Below are 20531 nucleotides of genomic sequence, written 5' to 3' on the forward strand. Positions count from 1 at the left end.
GTTTAAAATGCACAAAAAACTTAACAAATTGGTTAATTTATATTTCGCAGTACTCGACACCTAAAAAAGCTTCTGGCCTCTCTAACTCATATACGTGAGAATAAGCTTATTCCTTTCATCATTTACATTTCTGCATTAAGAAGATATGCATTTAACTGTTCATGCATTACAAATTAAGCAATATCAATGACTAAAGCATTTAACGTTTTCTTAATAAAAAGTTGGTTTTAACTCAGCGGAGAGGTATCTTTCATGATTTCCTTCGAGAAAACTCATCTACAAGGCAATCCGATTCCAGCTCACAAGACTGCATTCAATGGCCATTAAAGACGGCGTACTGAGATGTCTTTGACACATTTCTGTGGTTTTAAACTCACGCTTATTACAAAGCCAGCAATACATTATTTATTTGATTTATTCACTACGGTAAAAACTTCACAACTGCAAAAGGAATCCCTTTATTCCATAGTATTCAGCATTCTTTATTGAGAAAATTAAATAAATGAAAAATGTACACATATTTACCCCCATAGGCCGTGCGTTAATCCAGCCATGGCTATTCGGACCAATACCTAAACTCCCACTAAATTTTGTGGAAAAAAGTGCATTTTTTGCCTGTGCAGAGGTCTTCTCAGCTTTGTCCTATAATGATCATTAATCATCTCAATCATTGTCATGACAGTCAGTTCAATTTCAAGGGGCCTTGAGGCACTTAAGATTTACACTCACTTTACCTAAGTGAAGTACTACATGTGGAAAATAAATTGACTCATTTTTATCAAAACCTTTTAGTGACCCTATGTATATGAGTCTTATTTGTCACTCTGACAGGTTTTGCAATTTCTGCGTTGTTGCAACTACCTGTTCTTGTAAATTGTCATATGAAATAACCTTATGTCCCTGTGGATATACAGTACAGACGTGTCTGATAATAATGTAAGTAAAAGGATAGTTCACCCAAAAATGTCTGTCATGAATTACTCCCCCTCAAACTGTTCCAAACATGGATATAGAGTATATATTTTTGAGCAACATTGACCACAATAGTAGAAATAAATATTGTACACAAAATGTAATATTTTGAAGGAATTAGGAAACAAACAGTTCTGGGCCACCTTTAACAACCATTTTATTGGTAGTCAATGGTGCCCCAGAAATCTCAGTGGCTAACATTCTTCCAAAAATCTTTCTTTGTGTTCAGGTTTGGAACAACTTCAGGTTGAGTGATTCATCACAGAATTTTCATTTTTGGGTAAACTACCCCTTTACATAGTCTTCACTCAGAAACCCATAATATGTTTATTATATTGATTTTTCAGTGGTACTGATATTAACATGTAGACAGCAGCGCGGGTGATGGCCGATGTAATGAATATATAACATAGAACAATTTCCACACACACACACAACCTGTTTAATACTTATTTCATACTGTACACACCCATAGATTGGATGAATGTTTTTAAACTGTAATAATTGCACAATTTATGTTTAAACACAAATTTATGGAATACAGCATCATAACAACCGAGCTAGATTACTGAGTTTGACAGATAACCGGACAGAAGTTTGAAATAGAAGATTGACAGTTCTCAGGAAACAGTTTAGGAAAGTTATGACAAGTCTTTGGTTTTATTCACCTTGAGTATTTGGGTGAATTTTAGAGAAGGCACTTTGAGTCTACACTTTGACTAGAGATGTCTGTCTTGCCAACTGCTGTATTATATTCGGAATGGCATGACTTTCATGTGAAATGTAAAGATTTCAAAGCACAAGCTGAAAAAGTTTCGATGTACAGTTCCTTATGCCATTCAAGAAAAATATATTTTTTACTTTGTCCGAAGCTGACTTTCCAATTGTTTTGAAACTGTTTTTATTATTTATACAATTTAAAGTATAAATCTGCAAAAATCATCCCTGTCTCATTATTTTGAAGAGATGAGCCATTACTCTTTTGCTAACTTTTGCGAAATACAAACATAACACATATCCTGTGTCTCAATCAGCTCCCTAGGTAGGTAGCAGGCACAACCAACATCTGACTTAGTTTAAATTCTGGTACATTGTGTACTTGATGTTTGGAATATAACATTTAAATGTAAAGTAGATGTGTTCCCTGCCTGTCTAGCAGAATGGGTTTATATATAAAATAATAATAAACAATAATTTTTTTCAAAGTTTTTTGGATGTTAGATTGTGACTGAGTGGATTGATGGACAAGCTTACTCAGAAAAGACACAAGAAAGACTCAAAGGAACCTGTGGGATACACCAAGTTGTATCATCGGATGTAAATTCTCATACTCCAATTGGTGTTTATATTATAACTCTGTGCAGCCATCCACTTCACATTAGTTGTGGCCATCTAAAGTCATAATGTGAAAGCAAACATCTTTGCTTTTTAATCTTTGTTCGTTGCAAAGGTGTGCAGGCTTCAATAAAGCCATCATTGTCATCTCTTTGTTTCGTCAACTGTTGTTGTTGATGCATACAAATCCACATTCAAGAAGCCCTCCGAAAGAACAAGCCCTCAGGGGTCCTCCATTACGCAGGGCTCTTATTCTTTAAAAGCCCATGCTCTGGCTTCTCTCCCTGGGATCAGCTCTCCTGTCAGCAGCTGAATCTTTCAGGGCTAAATGCCTAGACTTGCCCTGTCCTACCTGCTAGCTTCTTATTTTGGTAATTCACATCATGCTTCCCATTTCTCTTGGTTCTTGTTGTTAAGTCTCCACTCTCAGAGCTCTTGGTGGAGGCTTGTCACAATGCCAGTTGCCTCTATCATAAATGTCTTACAATGTGTGTGCGCGTTATTTCTCGTCTTTTTGGCCACAATGAGCAAATTCTCTCCAGTCATTCTATCCAATTACCAAAAGCCTTTCTTTCCTCCAAACCTCCCCCTACATCTCAGTGCTTTGAGATTGAGGGCAGTTCTGGCATCATGAGTCTTTGATGGGAAAACATCAAGCTGTAGTCACTCAGCGAGTATTTTACAGTGTCTTTAAACTGCACGTTATTGTCTTTTTTTGCTGCACGCCATAAAGTTTTTTACACATGATTCTTTACACTTCCATTCTCGGTGTGATTCGTGTGAAGTTCATTTGAAGGCAGCCTGCTGTTTGCAATCATCATCTACCCACTGACGTTACTTTTATCAGTAGCTTTTACTGTAGAATCACTGCTTTTAGAGTTGAAGCCAAGTGTTTATGAGCACATTTATTTTTAGCAAAGACAATTAATTATAACTACATAACAAATATAATTTGTTATAGAAAATATTACAGAGAGTGCACATAGAGCACAAATTGTGATATATTTAAATATACCTACTACATTCTAAAAAAGAAAGGTGCTTCACGTTGCCATAGAAGAACCTTTTTTGTCTAAATGGTTCCATAAAGAACAGTCAACACCCAAAGAAAGGTTCTTTGTGTTGAAAAAAGGTTCTTCATATTATAGAAAAGTAAGAAAGATATGGTTCTTTAAAGAACCTTTGACTAAATGGTAAGTTGTGGAACCAGAAATGGTTCTTCTATGGCATCGCTGTGAAGAACCTTTTAAGCACCTTTATGTGATGTGAACGAAATAAATTAAAAGTAAATAAGAGATAAATAGACATATTTGGCTGATCCAAAACCTACGTTTCAAAATGCTAAACATTCAAATGGTCTACTGTACATGTTTTAATAGTGCTACAGTTTGGATAATCTTCCTCCTTTTAAATGACTTCTAACCAACATGGTTCCACTTAAACTCTATATGATTTATGTATTGTGCACTGCAGGAGCCCAGCTGTGAAAAAAATGTCTTCTGCAAAATGCTGCCCATGACATGCAATGGACTGAATGTTTTCTCTTGGTAGGCCATATTTCTCCCTTATTATCCTCTTTACCGGCAAATTTCAGTTTTTCACTATAAAACTCTCCGAAATGGGAATTTTCAAAAGTAAATAGGTTATATTCAGCACATGTGGATTTAATGGCTTTTTACAGGTTTTTCTCGGTGCTGAGATGTGAATAAGTGTGGGTGTTTGCAATTTGCATGTCATTTAAATGAATGCCTTTACTGAGTAATAAAGTGTGCATCTTTTGAAGAGGGTGATTCTGTTCTGGTCTTGAGTCATCGCAAAGTCATCACACTGCCTTCCGACTGTTTCCTTAGCATCCAAATAAGCTACTTTTACGTGCAGAATGTTTTCTAAGCCGCTTTTCACTATAAGCCTCTTTTCAAACCGAACCCTTTTGAGAAAGGAGGTGCTTGTCTCACTAAGCAATGATGCCTACATTTGTGACTGTCATATAGATTTCACAGGGCCAAGATGTGCCGGTAATGTGGTGTCTGGTAAGAGATTTGAGAAAACACAACCATGGCAAATTTAAATGGGCTAACCTGCTTTAATTTTAAAGGGTAATGCGTTACAAAATAAAATAAACCCTGTTGTTCCAAATTTCCAGTTTTCCAGATATTGAATATGTTAATATGGCATTCGTTTTTTCGCCCCCGTGTAAGAAAGACAATATGCCTTTTATTTGTGAACACATATTAATAAACAGAAGGCAACAATTGTTGGGGCAATTATGGAAGAAATTCAAGATGACTGTAAATCCACTGTACAGTATGTACCTTGAAAGAATGGGTAGCTGCTTTGTGGAAAGGATCTGGCCCATGATACATATATAATGCATGTATCGTACATTGGTCATCCATATGATAAATATTGTGTAGCGTCCTTATTCCAGATGTAATTATACCTATCACCAAACCTTTCTGTTCTCTGCCTATGTTGACTCCGTTTCTCTCATCCATCCTTCTGTGTTGACTTACTCTTCATCCACAAATACGTCTTCACTTTCTTAGCCATTTGCTTGTTAACAAATCCCTTCCATTGATTGGTTCATGCATTATTTAAACATTTAGTATATGCACAACAAACACATGAACTTGCACACATGCTGCTCGGCAAGTTACAAAAAGGGCACTGAAGTTGCCTTCTTGCGAAGCACATATGTTCAGAAAAATTCTCTCAAAAATGTTTAATATAAGAATAAGACATAGTGCCAATCACTTCCGAGTGCAACACAACTGTCTTTTGATCAGATAATCATACAAATTCTACAACATTTGTCATGAATTATGTGACTGTTCCTTTTTTGGCCATGTGAGGTCCTCATAGTTTCCTTTTTGTCACATGTTCTCGTTATTGATTTGTTGGTTTCACCTGAACCTTGTTTAAGCTGCCTTTTTAATACCCCTGTCATTTTGAGTTCCTTGCTCAGTCTTGAGTTGACACTGGTGAAGTCATGGTGACTAAAACTGGCTGTGAGTAGTGGCAGAGTATTTCCCCTGTGTTTGATGCGGATTACTTTTGTTTTGCCTGTTCCTTGCTGGATACTTTTGACCTGCCTTTTCAAGTAAAAACCTTGAACTGAACTATTGAGTCTGTCTCTGCCTTGTGGCACCTAGGTAATGCTTTCGCCTGCTACACGGGAGACCTGGGTTCTAATCTCAGTTGGACATAACAGCAAGACTGAGCCATGGAAGAAGACTCCGCAGAGACTCAATTGACACAGCAGACACTTCCCCATTCTTCATCATTGGACCAGATATTGGCAGCAGTGGTTAGTCATGATGCTACAGTACTTCGCCACTAGGACTGAGTCATGAGAGTGCCTCTAGCCGCCATGAACAACTTCTTCAGGAGGTCCACCAGACTCTGACCACCTTAGTTAATCGTCCTTCTCTTTCTACACCACTAGCTCCAGCCCCCTCTGTGCCTCCAGCTCCACCGGACCCAACCCAGCCTGCCTGCGAGCCTCGTCTACCATCTCCTGAGAGATTTGATGGAAACCCAAGAGACTGCAGAGGTTTCTTGACCCAGTGCTCGCTTACCTTCGAGCTCCAGCCCTCCACCTTTCCTACAGATCGTGCTAGGATCGCTTACATCATCACACTCCTTCCTGTAACAGTTACCAGAACTTTACTGATGAGATGCGGCGAGTGTTCGACCATCCATTCGAAGGAAGGGAGGCAGCCAACCGGTTGTTCCAGCTGCGCCAGGGCAACTCCAGTGTGGTTGAGTATGCTGTTCACTTTCGCACCCTGGCGGCAGAGAGCAAATGGAATATGGAAGCACTCATTGCCGCTTTCCATCACGGCCTGTCTAATTGCATTAGAGACGAACTGGTGACAAAGGACCCTGCCACAGATCTTGAGTCCCTGATTGACCAGACTATTTGTCTTGACAACCGTATGCGAGAGAGGCGACGTGAACCGGAGCTTCAAGCCACCCACAGAGCCAGTGCTTCAGCCTCGAGTTCACTGCAGTGGTCACAAGAGATCCGGAACCTGTCCCCTTCTCCTGAGGAACCTATGCAGCTAGGAGGCACCCGACTTTCTCAAACCGAACGAGCCCGCAGGATGAGGGAGAGATGTTGTCTCTACTGTGGGAAGCCAGGTCACTTTCGTTCGTCTTGTCATGAGCTTTCGGGAAAAGTGCAGTCCCGTCCAGGAGGAGGAGTACTGTGACGGGAGCAACCCTTACGCCCACAACTTCTATTACATGCCTGCAGATTCCTGTCACGATTTCCTGGGGACATCAACATCACCACACCCTGCAAGCCCTTGTGGACTCTAGTGCTGCTGGGAACTTCTTTGATTCCTCCCTAGCTAGTGACCTTCATCTCCCTGTAATCAACCTGGACCACCCTCTCACTGTGACTGCCCTTGATGGAAAACCCTTGGGAAAGGGTACCGTTGACTATATTACTATTCTTTTGTCTGTGGGTGAAAGGCATCATGAGAAGATCCAATTCAACCTCATTCAGTCTCCCGAGTTCCCAGTCGTGCTGGGTTTTCCCTGGTTGGCTCACCATAGTCCTCACATCAATTGGGCTTCAGGGAAGGTGGTTGAGTGGGGGCCTACTTGCCAAGCTACCTGTCTTCTCTCCAGAGTCTTATCCTCTGCTCCCAAATCTCCTAGTCTTCTTGAGCTATCCCGAGTTCCTTCCGAGTACCATGACCTGAGTGAGGTTTTCAGTAAAAAGAGAGCCACATCACTGCCTCCTCACAGACCCTACGATTCTTCTCTCTCTGGTGAGACCAAAGCCCTTGTGGCACCTAGGTAATGCTTTCGCCCGCTACACGGGAGACCCGGGTTCTAATCTCAGTTGGACATAATAACGTTTGATAGATTTCTCTTTTGATTCAGCTTGTGTGATCTTGACCATAAAAAACAAACAGATGTATGGTAAAAATAATTGTTTTTATCCAGAGTCGCAAATGAAGCAATGACCAAGTGTCTTTCTTTTAAGCCCTTGTGTTTGACTCCGACACAGTCAATTTTGATTGATTCTGGTAAACTGTTTAACTTCAAAAGATGAAACTTGAAAACGTGTACAAAACAGACATGCTTTAGAAATTAGAATTCGAAAATTGGATCACTTTAAGATGGGACGCTTATTGATGTTGGTTTAGCTGAGGCTGCTTTGTGGATATCGATCAAAACCTTTCTCCAAATTTGCATTGATTTTGCAGCTGAAATTTCCTTTGATTTGTGTTGTCAGTCATAATCCCCAAAGCCAATTAAATCTCAGATTTTGCTGTACTTGTAGTATTTTGTTTTGCACTTCAGATAGACCACCTGATTTAGCTGTTTTTTTATAGCCATTTTGTAGCACCCCACTGAGCAGTTTGGCTCTTTGTTCTCATTAAAGAGGGGATTCCTCTCCCGGGGAGATGGAATGCAACCGGGGGAACTTGAAATAAAGAATTGAGTCAAATTTCCAGATTCTTGCACAATAAATGTTGTTATTATTAAATTGTTGGTCTGACTGTGGTCTGCCAATACTTGGTACTCGGCTTGGGATGTCTGTCACTGAAATACATTTAGAGCCATTCGTTCCACGTGCCGATTCATGCCAGCCAGTACGTAAATGGCTGATAACAGATTTTTTTAAATGTAAACAAAAACGCGTCTCGCGCTGCCTTGGTAACACAAGAGACTGCGCCATAATGCCTCTGCACGCATTTATAAGACAACCGTACCGAAACCTCTGAGCCAAGGACAGTTTGCAATCATGCCGTGCCGAATCAGGCTCGTGTGGAAACATAACTGTAAATGATTCAGAATGTGCATAGAACGCTCCAGCGCGATGGTGGAAAAGCACTCTTAGACTACATGGATAAGTGGAACTTGGGTTATGAGCTTTAGAAATCTTTAAAAATACTCACAAATAATATGATTTTAATTGCACCACCCTTCATACTTTCCTTCATTTTTTTTGTAGCTTTTCACACTGCATTCTGAGATGTCTTTTTTTAATGCACACATATAATGTTGCCTTAGAATTTGGGCAAAACAAGCGATCTTTGTTGGCATAGTAATTAAAAGGACTAACTTTGTGTCAGATGCGTGCCTGTGGTACATTAAAATGCCATTTTCTGGCAGCTCACTGAGTTCTAAAACTGTTATCAGTGGGACTTCATAATTTACTGTAAATCGCTTTGCATAAAAACATTTACTAAATGACTACAGTGCTTACCGGCATGCTCTGATTGTCAAAGTCTTCATTATTAGTTACAAACCATTTCCTTCTGTATACAAAGACCACAAGGTCAAACCTCACGAAAAAGCAAACGATTAAAACATAGGTTATACTGACTAAACAAAGCAGATCATTTTAGATACAAGTGATGTGCACACAGCCCTTTTAAACGCCTAGATTACAAAAATAGCATAATTTGGATCTCACAGTTCTTGTGGAGCAGTGCGTGCCAAAGCACATAGCTAATAAGTACCATCCTGCTGATAAGCAGTAGGTTTTTGGCAGAACGCTCGAAGAAAAAAAACTGATGTAAAAAAACATAGATCGAAAGCAAAAGACTCCAGTGGCTATAATCGGTCTAGTTAATGTGCCTAAAGCACAGCATAAATGTCCATTTATTCGAACAATAAATTCCTTTGTTTATCAAGGTGGGCCGGAAGAGCCAATTAACATCTGACTTGTTGCGTTTTATTTAGAGTAGCATACAGCTGATGTTTGTTTAGAAAATGCTTTTTATTAATGAATATTTTATTCAAAATAGAATATTTAGAAAAATAGAAAATCCAACTACATTCAATTTATTGGAGTGCTTTTTTTCTTTCTTTCGGTCGAGGAGATGCTTAATCTCCTCAAAAAAAGGGAGCACAATTACAGGAGGGAGATTGAATTGCATATTACCGCAGTATTTTTGCTCATTCTACCAGCATTGTTTAAGCGGCTGATTCACTAAATTAATTATGCAAATCAGGTAACACAAATGCACCTTTACAGAATCGCTGTGCTAGGTTGTGGAGGATACAGCACTCTACTACAATTTGGCACACACATGTGTCAGAGATGGGAGCCTGAATTGATTTAAGGCAGGCGAAAGCAAAAAGGCACAGCAAAAACACGGGACAGTTCTGCACAAAGACAACAGGATGGAACGCTTGGCTGGAGGGGGAAGAGAGCAGTGGAGAAGCGGGGGTAATGGGTGCAAAATACTCCTGACAACGCCAACCCCTCTTGGGGAGAGATGAAACCCACAAGGAGAGAACTGTGAGACCTGCTGCAGGAGCCGAGACCCGCTAAGGAGCTGAGAGAGCCAAAGAGCCTGGGATACCAGCAGAAACACTGCAAAACAACAGGACAGGGAGGCAGAGAGGAAAAAACAGCAAACAACACGGAAGACTGGACAGGGCTGGAACTTAAAAAACAAAATGTAAACTAGACTACAATAAACAAAAAGATTTAGTACTACTTAAAGATTGCATATCACAGGAAGTTTCTGTCAATCACCCATTAATCTTGAGTGCCTATACAGTGTCTTCGAAGAGTGTTTAGTTTTATCAAATTTACAAAAGAGCAATACAGCTGTACGATTATTTCTGGAAAAACACGAGCTGCTAGAGGTGGGACTAGTGGGGAGAGTGGGATGGAACTGCAGCACGAGCAAGCAACACATCATCACATTAATCCCTTCGTGTTTTGTACATTATGCACTTACACGCCGATTGCAAAAAAAAACACAGACATATGTAGTAGCTTAAGTAGCTTAATGAATTAGTGAACACAGGTTTCTGCATTAAAACGAAGTGATGCAACTGTGCAGTGCTTTTAACATATTCAATATTATCAAGATGAGAGATGTGTGTGCAAAAATGTGCGAGAGCATTTATTTGCAGGTACTAAAAGCCCTTTAGGTCCACATGTCACCCAAGCATACCCTGTTCTTGTGGATGGCTTTTCCAGGCAGGAAAATAAGAATGAACATTAAGTCAGAGGAGTATTGTCACAGTGAAAGACCCAGATTGAAAAAACAGTTAATTATTCATGTTTGTATTGCATTTATGCATGGGCCCGGCACCATTGTGGGTTTGCCTTTGTACATAACTATGTTTGTGGGGGCCTGAGGGAGCGAGAGATCTAAAACTGATTAGTGTACATTGGTTGCTTATTCTTGTTTGAACAATGTGCATCTTAAACGCAGAGGATTTCATGCGGAGTTAAGCAGCGGGCTCATGATTAGCATTTATTTATTTATTTATATGTGACCGTATATATTACCGTATATTTGTTGGAGGTGTGTCCAGCTGTAAATTGAATCTGCACTGCCATTGGTAGTCACTCCACTGCATCGTATTGCATTTTTGAAAGTCATCCCTATTATGCAGTTTATAATTTCTCACCATACTGTCGAGCAAAACTTGGGTTAAATGAGTAGTGTGTTTGCTGAATATTCAATAAACAATAGATGAGAAATAATGGTCTAAAGATTTTTTTATATATGTCGGATATACTCTTTTCTATCATAATGAGCCATCAAAGACAAAGTAGGTATGTATTCTAATACAGTACTTACTGTTACTGTTTGTGACTTCAGACACAGGAACCAACTCTAATTGAAAATGTAATATCTTTCGCTTCAAATTGCTGTCTGCCAAACAAACGTCTGTCGATACTATATGCTTCTGTTGATTCGGCCATTAGTTTTACAGGCTACCCCCATTAGCTCATTTAATCAGTCTTTAAAGATCTTGTACATACACAATTTAGTCATGTGCACACAGTGTCGCCTCTAATACTATCCAGCTGTTGTATTTTAGAGAAATAACAATGTGTTAGAGGGATAGAGTAGATCAGGCCAGTTCTTGGAAACAGCCGTGCGCTTTATATAACTGTTGTTCCAGAGTCATTTTCATTTGCGTGTAGTAGAGAACTACTTGAACTGATGTGTTTTGAAGATATAAATGTGCCATTTATGAAATAGAACAAATCATTCTCTAACAATTTTAGACGTCTTTCTGTCAGGGTTGGTGGGTCCAGCATGAAGCTTTGGACCAGGCTTAAGGGCTTACGGACCTGAGGATTCACTCTTCAAACGGGTCCTCCTCATTACAACCCTCTTCAGATAAACTATGGCTGTTTGAATAATTTCACATAAGTGGATGTAATCCCCACTATGATGGTGTAGGTGTAATATTTAATTTGGTGCAACCACATATTCTGGTTGGGCAGAGTTCATTACATACACAATTTTAACATTTTATGTGATTAAATTGACATATCATAGATAAAACAAATAAGAAATATTGATGTGTCTTGAGAGATCACACAATTGTCATGATGGAGGGCTGGGCTTGAAATTGCTAGGCTCGAAATACACAATTATGTAAATACGAGTTTCAAAAACATTGGTCTCTTTTTGCTTTTTACAATATTATCCAAGTGAGATTTTACATCAAGGAAATTAACAATCAATCAATCATTAAAATATTTAAAAAAAAATGTACATAGATTGTGGCTGGAATCATACAGTGTGATCATGGCTTTATTGTCAATTGTAATTGTATGTTATATACTTTAAAGTAAGGTACAATAAGCATACATCCCTAAAAGTCATCCCAGTTGAAAATGTAATGCTAATCATAAAAGGTTGCTAAAACTGAAAGACGTTCTATCTGTGTCTGTGTTAGACTGAATACACTCCCTAAAGCTACTGTTTAGTGGGGGGTGACAGCGCTGTCACTCTGAATGCCACTGTGCTAAATGCAGATTAGATCCATTACCCAAATCTGCTTTGACCTTGTCATGATCAGTTGGAAGAGAGTTGCAGATGTTGCGCCTGTGACTCACACAGCACTCAACAGCGCTTTCACACTTCCGCCATCCGCTCATTTAAAGTACGATTATTTAGTAATTAACTCTGTCAAGTGATGAATGCTCAGTGGGGACCATTTGGAAATTGTTTTAGGTAGTCAGATTTATCCTGTTGTGATTTCTTAGAATTTGATAAGAAACAGGACTCCGGAGACATGACTGCCATTTTGTTCAACAAACCAACCAGATTTTGGGTTTTGAAAAATAAGCCTTATTCATGAAATGACAGTTCAAAGTGATTAAAACCTAAGAGACAAAAAGCACCATAAAACATTAAGTAGTTTATACTTTGGTAGCCTATACTTATGCACTATACTCTTTGTTCTTAAGCGATGCAGTAGCTTTGCAACACCGAATGCAATTTCAAGTTGTGGATCTCTGTTTATCTTCCATCACATCTAAGCTTTGCATTTTGTGTATGTGCAATTAGATTCAGTAATGGTTTTGTTACCATTGATACTAAACACCATAAGAATGGGACTCACCACTCCACGATTAAAATATGGAATGGATAAGTTTAGGTTCAAGCTGGTTTATGTTGATTGGAGAGCATTTTGTCTTAAAAAAAAAGTAAACCGTGTAACCAAAATCCATGAAAGGAATGAAGGAGGCGGGTACCGGCGAACGTAACAACAACATTTAATGAAACAATAAAACGCACTTAAGCCCTCCCTCACAGTCGACTGCTGGCCATATACACAAAACATATAGTATAGGCGTGGTCCTCTCTCGTCATACACTCCGGTCGCTCCTGCTCCCGAAGCTCCTCCGTGAGAGATGCGAGACCGGTGCACACACAGCTGACGCTTGTCATCACTCACATGCCCGGCCTCGCGCCTTTCCATTACGGCTCTCGTACCGCCCTGCTCGCCACAGTGCTTTTATCTGATTAGCTTGCTAGTTAAGAAGTCTTGTTAAGACAGCAGCATACCAGCATCCAAAACACAACATATGCTCGAGACCAGCGATGCTTATTATGGTTTCCAAACAAGATCTGCATGTGTATTGTGTTTGTGTATGTTTCTTTTGGCTTTGATTCTGTTTTCTTATTTTCTCATATGTGAATTTATATAACTTATCAGTTCTAGTATGAGTACCAACCACAAGGGAAGGCTTTTAAACTTAGGTGTTGATCTTGACATACAGATGGCTGATATCGTCGCTATATAAGTGAAAGCTTGTAACTTCCGGAACAAAATGTTGGAAAAAAAGCTTTTTTCGATACTTTTCACTGGTTAAATGTCGACAAAACCCACTTGTGTGGTGACCTAGTAATTTATGAAGATTACAAGGTTACTGTGACGTAGAGGCGGAGACCGTCGAATCCATTTGCAGATGTTTATTAAAGGTGATGACAAACTGAGAACAAGATGAGGATAGCTCAAAAGACGTCAAGGGTAATCCAGAATCAAAATCGATCAAGCAATAGACAGAGGCAGGCAGCAAAGGTTCACAAAAACGAGTTCAAAGTCCAAGTTGAAATACACGAGATAAAGACAAAGCACTGAGTAACAAGAGATACAAACTGAGACAGAGGTTTGGTAAAACAATACTTCACGAAAGGGAACAGAACAGAGCAGTCCAGATAAAGGGTAGTTGAGGGTGCACAGGTGAGACTGATGAAACTATAATGAGTGATCAGGGAATGACGCGCACCATGGATAATGGGATAGGCAGTCCTAGTATACAGGAGAGAGGGACCTAATGACACCAGGAGGAGGCGTTGTCATGCGTTCCGTGACAGTTACAAAGAGATACAACGTTTCATTGTTCCTGAGCCCCCTGTCTAAATGTATTCTGGGTCCCTTGGTTTTTTTCCAGAGGTCCCCCTTCGTCCGTTTGTGATCATGTTTTGTGTTTCTAAGTAATTGTATTTTAATTATCTTCTTTTAATGAATCATAATCAAAAACAATTAATTTGTATTCCCATAAACCTATGTGGTACCTGAATTTCCAATCTGCTGGACACACCTTTAGGCCTTGTGCCTTTTGTATATGTCGCAATATAGTACATGCATTTCGATATTACTGCTTCCATGATGACATTCATATTAAGTCAATCTGCCCCATTGCTTAAATTGATCATGACAGGATGAGATTATGAGGACCGGTCCATAAAAACGTCATGTTTCATAACTTCGCATATTTCCTCAACTTGGTCAGTCCCATGTGATTGTGGTGCCGAGTCTTGATTGTCTGTGTTGACATTGACTTTTGCTTCTTTATCTTCTGCACTGTTTTGCAGCTTTTGGGTGGATCTCATAAAAATACTTCACATTGCGTGTTTTAGATGGATGTTAAAGCCAAGTAGCTGACCTTTGGAAAAATATTTTTTAGGAGTTTGATACATTTTCCTGAAAAATGAGCTGGCATAGTGGGAAATAGTATTATGGGGAGATAAAAGGGTTTGTGGGTAATCTGATCGGCTCTTTTCCATTCCACAAATCCTTCAGCATTTTAAAACGGCTGTTGGAGGAGTGGACACTTTCAACTACATAACAGCAGAACACATGTTGAAAACCATCTTAACTGTGGCTTTTGAAGATGGCAACAGACAGAAAACAAAAACAAACTATGCAGTCTTGACAGTTTTATTTATTTATTTAGTCATACTTTAGCACACTCACTATACTCATCGTATTTATGAGCATCTTTTAATTTGACTTTATTTTTACTATTACTCCACACTGCTGTAGACCAAAGTGAAAGATGTTTTTTAGACCTGCTGGTGTGTGAGTGTGTACATATACTACACAATAATTCTCTTTTTGGGTATGCAGCTTAAGTTTATGGAAAAAAACATATTTTCCTTACTTAGAAAGCTCAGATCCATAAAATTGGTTTATACCCTTTAATGGCACAAATATTGTGCAAAAAATAGTTTCCCTAAGACCACATTTAAAATCTTTGACTATGCAGAGTTTCATACCATGCAAGTTTCCCACTGTTTCTGTTTGTGTGACATTAATTACTATAAAAATGTCAACATTTATAACTTGTTTTAAAATAAAACACCCAGCAGCATTAACAGAAAGTTCAAAGCAATCCATCATAACAAGACTGTAAAACATTTTTTTTAAAACCTTATACATTAACTTGAATAACTGGCAGTGAATTAAGGTCTGGGTTGCCATAGCAAAATGTGTGAATCCACATTCAGTTTGAATAATTTAAGAGTTTTTAATCAACCTCCTTTCAAACGAAGTGTTTTCCTTTCACATTTTTGGTTAACTAAATAAACGTCTCACCAAGACTTGATTTTGAAAGAGTTCAGTAGCATGTAGGGATAAGTATAATGATGGTCCCTAACAACCATCCTGGCTAACTACCACTTCACAGTAATTACATAATCACTTCCATTTTTAATTCTGTCTAAGACCCGAGGGATCTACAACTGTATAAAACGTGGAGTATCCAGTTTTATTTTAAAAATAAGTATTGTTTATCAGTCATTAACCACAGATCAATTAAAATAAAATATTAGCTTAGTTACACAAAACGAATCAATACGTCAGAGGAATCATTTCCAGCGCTATTGAATTAGGCTGTGACGTCTGGCTGATCTGTTTCTCTTCTTGTCATCAGTTTAGTGAGCTGGTGTTGGGGACTCGGCTTTGCCATCCGTTGGTTTAGATGGTTTTTGAGCTTTGGGTTTCCATGATTTATTACACAGATGCAAAAGATCGCGCAGTATCTGCTGATTTACATCAATACGTGGAGATGGTATGCTAAACTGGTCATCTAGTAACATATTCTAGTAACAAGTGTGCACATGATATTTCCAGCTTCGTAACATCCAAATATCTTGGTACATCCAAAATACAAGTTGTGAAAAAAAGCTATTACTATGTCACCATGTCAAATCATGCAGATGTCAAGAATGTTAGCCTAGGTCCGTTTTTTATGTGGATGTACAAAGGTGCATTATTTTTATTAAAAGCTTCATTCATGAAACATTCGTAAATATATGAGTAATTTCCGAGTAATTTGAGGGAGTAAATCATTGCCTTCCTTCATTTGTTTGGCCACCTCAATCCTATACTTCGTAAACATCATATCTAGTAAAATGTGTGCATGTTAATGCATTCCAATCACTCGTAAACGTAGCATAGCATAGCGTAGCATAATTATGTACGCAAATTACGTATCTAGGAATGCTGGAATCCTCTGGACTCCATTTTCTGGTTTGGCTACATTATATTGCATAAATACATAAGAGACTAATATGCCAAATGCTTACCACAAAATTTACGTTAGAATGACTTTACGAGTGATTTACACAAAAATCATGTTTCATGAATGACACCGTATATATGTGTTCATCAAAAAATATATTTGTCCACAAAGAGCATACAATAAACTCTGCCTCTTTTTAAAACCGCATGTAGTAAGACCAATTGTGTTTTGTTCCACATATTTTTCTTTTGTTTTAACTTGTGACTAGTAGAATAATTTAAATTGCACACATCACTTACATGCATAACATACACATTACAACACAAAGACACTAACAGTATCATTCTCACAATTCAATGTTACAGTTCAGTGGTGTAGCAAGACAGGACCGGGCTTTAATAGGATTTTTTTAAGGGGCGAATTACTGGACATCGGTTGTTTACTCAAGTTTGTTATTTTAATGTTGACGGGTCAATCATGCTCAAATAGTAACAGCAGACCACAAGGGAGTGCAAACTCCCAAGCGCCAGAAAGAGGAAAAAAGCGACACAGCCACAGTTTGTTTTTACACACGACACAACGGCCCTGACATTACTAGGATAAAACATTAGTCAAACATTAAACATTTAGCTACAGTACTCTGGTTCTTTCAAAGTTTAAGCTTTTGTCAGTACAGCAAATCCCGCCTTCTTTCATTTGATTGGATGGTAATCCTCGCCTTCCTTCATTTGTTTGGCCACCTCAATCAGATTGACATTGACAAGCTCTATCAGAGTCCATATAAATTAAACTTCATTCCGTTTCGACACAGCAAGGTAAACAAAGTAATGTTGTACATAATAGTAATAGAGTGTAAATTATTATATAAATGGATTATCCATGTATTAAATGGATGCCAACATATTGGGACAATAAAGACCTCTTTACTACCCCTAACCTTACAATACACTTTAATATTAAATAAATATTTTTTATTTTGTTGAAAATAAATGCCTGTATGATCTGATATCTGATGTGAAAATGTAGTTCGGTAAAAGGCAGATTTGATCTTGCATTCATATGTTGCATCAGAACTACTCGCCACGCGTCTTAGTCAACACACCACTGAAGCTGCTGGTAGTGTGGGGTCATTTGCCCATGGTATACCAGATTTGAGATCAGACATCTAGACATTTTCTACAGTATTAGACGGCTGTGAATACAACTTGGAAGCGGTTAAGCTCAATTTTATTTATTCGGCAAAGAAACTTTACACAAATTTATTCTGAACCCTGTTCACTTCCATTATAAGATCAGTCTTTAACCATAAAACACCTCAAATAGTGTGATGTTAATCTTACGAAAGAACCCCCCCACACACACACACTTACACACCCTAGCCTTGTTTTTCATGTTTGGGGCTCTGGACGAAATCCCTTGTGTTAAGCAGTACGTCTCAGAGGTAAGATAACACAAGGCTAAAGGCTCAAAGAAAGTTCTGGAAACAAGGCCCAGCAAAAAGAGGGGGAGGGAAAAAGTAGAAAGATGTAGCATGGGAACTGGCCCTTTCATGTTTGTGAGCCATCGCTCTGTTTTGTTGTATTCTATCTTTCCTTTCCAGAGCAGAGTGGGAGAATTAAAAAAACAAGATACAGTTCACAACACTTGGAGTCAAGAGCTTGGCTGTGTGACGTGGTATTTGTGCTCTAGTTCTTAAGCTGCACGTTTTCAAATTAAATTATTTGAATGACATAATGGCTTGTGTTGGCACATGTGTGTTTATACTTACATGGGTATTGCAATGTTTTTGCACACAAAAGCAGATAGAACCTTATAATTCCAAGGCAACGTATTGACGTTTGTAACTATGTGGTAAAATATAGGTTCTTAACTAAAGCAAAATAAATGTATCTGTTGACAGCCTGTTAAAGATGCAAATTTCCAGCCTTAGATGATGTGACAAGAGAAAATACAGAAGACAAGAAAAATGTGGAACGTGACAACTAACCACTGCTCTGGGAAAGAATATTTGTGTTTTCCTTTATTGTACTAAACAGTACACTGTAAACGTTTGTGCTGTAGTTTTGCAGCTAGTTGCCAGTAACTTACTGTATTTATTGGCAAAAGTTTGTTCAAGGATAAATGAATATTAAACATTAACAAGTCTTTATCTTTACAGAAAAAAACAGATAAAATAACCGCCTCATGCAAAGCATTCTGGGAACCAGAAATCCACATAAACCTTTTTCAGTTTTGGTTCCCAGAATGTTTTGCATGAGGCTGTTTTTTAAAAGTTTTTTTTTCTGTACGGATAAGGATTTGTTGGTGTTAAATTATCCTCTATCTTTGAACAAATTGTTGCCAGTAAATTACATAAATGTAAATCTACAGTAAACTACTGGCAAACTGCTGCGATAATACTGTAATCTCTGCAGAATTGTTTTTACAGTGTACTGAGTAGACAGAAATGAGTCAGAGGGAGAAAGAGAGAATTATGTGCTCCTGGCTCTTATTATATGTCTCTTGGCTCTTATGTAGCTCTTATAAACAACATAGAATGACCACTAGGACTCCTGACAGTTTCCACCACCATCTCAAAACCCCAATAACTTGAGAATTATTTTACCCCCATCCTGATACTATTGGGACCTAAGATGAGCTCCTTTTACAGGCAGATGAATAACAATAACGGGAACAGAAAAGAAGTAGAAGGAGGGGTACTGGGAATCCTGCTGTAATATGTGATCGGGTAGATGGAGTGTGATGATAATGGCTGAAGACAGGTTGGGTACAGCTTTGCCATTCAGGCCCAGAGCACAGCGATTAACAGTCAAACACATGCATGCTCAGTCAGATCACCTCAAAGCTGCCACTGAACGATAAACGTGGGTTGGAGCAGTGGTTGAGCTGAAAACGTTCAGACATTGTATGAAAATGCACTAGTTATAAAGAGCATGACCTTTAGTTGATTATGAGAACTGACTTTGGCCACATTCACACAGCAGAAGAATCGAGTGCTTAAAACAGTTCTGTGCATAAACAGTTACAAATTTGGTTGATGTTTTGACAGTCACAGTTTGCAATAGTGGTTCATCACGTTGTTAACATATTGATGTATGAGATATCAATTCGCTGACGTATGCATGTGTAGCAAGGTTTAATAAAAGGAAGGAAGGCGGCGGGAACCGGCGAATGCAACATAAAGCTTTTAATAAAATAAACAAACAAGAAAACGAACTTAAAATACAAACACACTAAAACACAACATGAAGTCCAGGCCTGGTCCTCTCTCGCCGTACCCTTCAGTCGCTCATCTTTTTATGCTCCCGGAGCTCCTCCGTGAGAGATGCGAGACCGTTCCCTCACGGCTCTCGTCCAGCCTTGCTCGCTACAGCATGACACAGTGATGTGTTTTTGAGTTATGAAAAGCAGCTGAAAATATGAGCTTTGTATGGTCAGAGAGCATGACAAAACTACCGTTTGGCTAACAGTGATAAAGTAACCAAACGGAGAGTAAAAGGAATGGTCGAAAATCGATAAACCATTGCACAAATAAATAAGTAAATACATGCAAAACTGCCTCTTATTCACTAACCACCCACAGCTTTACCAGGTACTATATAAATTAAGTCAATGCCATTTTACGACTGTAAATATATTCACATGTGCATTGTAGCTGAGTGCAGTTTCTGCATTTTAAAGTGCTGATTCAGGAGCTTAAATTGCAGTGGTGGGCAAGTGGTGGGTTTGCTGCTTTGTTGTAGTCTGCGGTTTTCCCTACAACTGAGCACTCAGAACTGGCATACGAAATAAGGACTTACACTATGCCAGATGCGTTGAGCACAAAATTTGTGGCCACATTTGTGCCTTTACCTAATTTCCTGAATTCCTTAAGTGAATTGGACTCTTAAACAACAACGACTGTGTAAGCAAATATGCAAAGCTGCCCATGGGTGCAGTTCATTCTCAGTGAATTGCCTCTTATGTCCTTGAAGACACAATACTGTACAATTTATTTTATTTTACTAACAATCGCTATGGTTACAGGAATTACTCAAGGTTTGGGTTCATAAAGACATTCCGCAATTTTTGCAGACAAACTTACTTAAATCAGTAAATGCAGATGACTACTTTAAACATGGGTGAATGTGTGAATATTTTGGAGCTTGGTAAAACTTAAAAGGTTTTCATGTAAATC

General features: G+C 38.7%; 1 protein-coding gene across 3 annotated transcripts in view; it reads left to right on the forward strand.

Annotated features, from left to right (window-relative positions):
* edil3a (EGF-like repeats and discoidin I-like domains 3a) overlaps nt 1-20531 on the forward strand; it is a 129005-nt gene that overhangs the window by 12703 nt on the left and 95771 nt on the right. The gene's annotated exons all lie outside the window — the stretch shown is intronic.

This window comes from Barbatula barbatula (assembly GCF_947034865.1).
Source record: "Barbatula barbatula genome assembly, chromosome: 2".
NCBI lineage: Eukaryota > Metazoa > Chordata > Actinopteri > Cypriniformes > Nemacheilidae > Barbatula > Barbatula barbatula.